Consider the following 384-nt stretch of genomic DNA (forward strand, 5'->3'; position numbering starts at 1 on the left):
ATGGAATGTTCTGTAGATATCTGCCAATTCCAATTGGTCTAGAGTATTGTTAAGATCTTGTATTTCTCTGCTGATCCTTTGCCTAGATGATCTGTCCAGTATTGACAGTGGGGTGTTCAGGTCCCCTGCTATAATGGTATTAGTGTCTATTTCCTTCTTTAGGTCTAATAGAGTTTGTTTTATAAATCTGACTGCTCCAACATTGGGTGTGTACATATTTATGATTGTTATGTCTTCTTGATGCATCAGTCCTTTTATCATAATGTAGTGTCCCTCATTATCTCTTTTTATGGTTTTTAGTTTAAAGTCTATTTTGTCAGATTTAAGAATAGTTACTCCAGCTCGTTTTTCTTTTCTGTTTGCATGGTAAATCTTTTTCCATCC

Source organism: Galeopterus variegatus, unplaced genomic scaffold (genome assembly GCF_000696425.1).
Source record: "Galeopterus variegatus unplaced genomic scaffold, G_variegatus-3.0.2 Scaffold8265, whole genome shotgun sequence".
Lineage (NCBI taxonomy): Eukaryota > Metazoa > Chordata > Mammalia > Dermoptera > Cynocephalidae > Galeopterus > Galeopterus variegatus.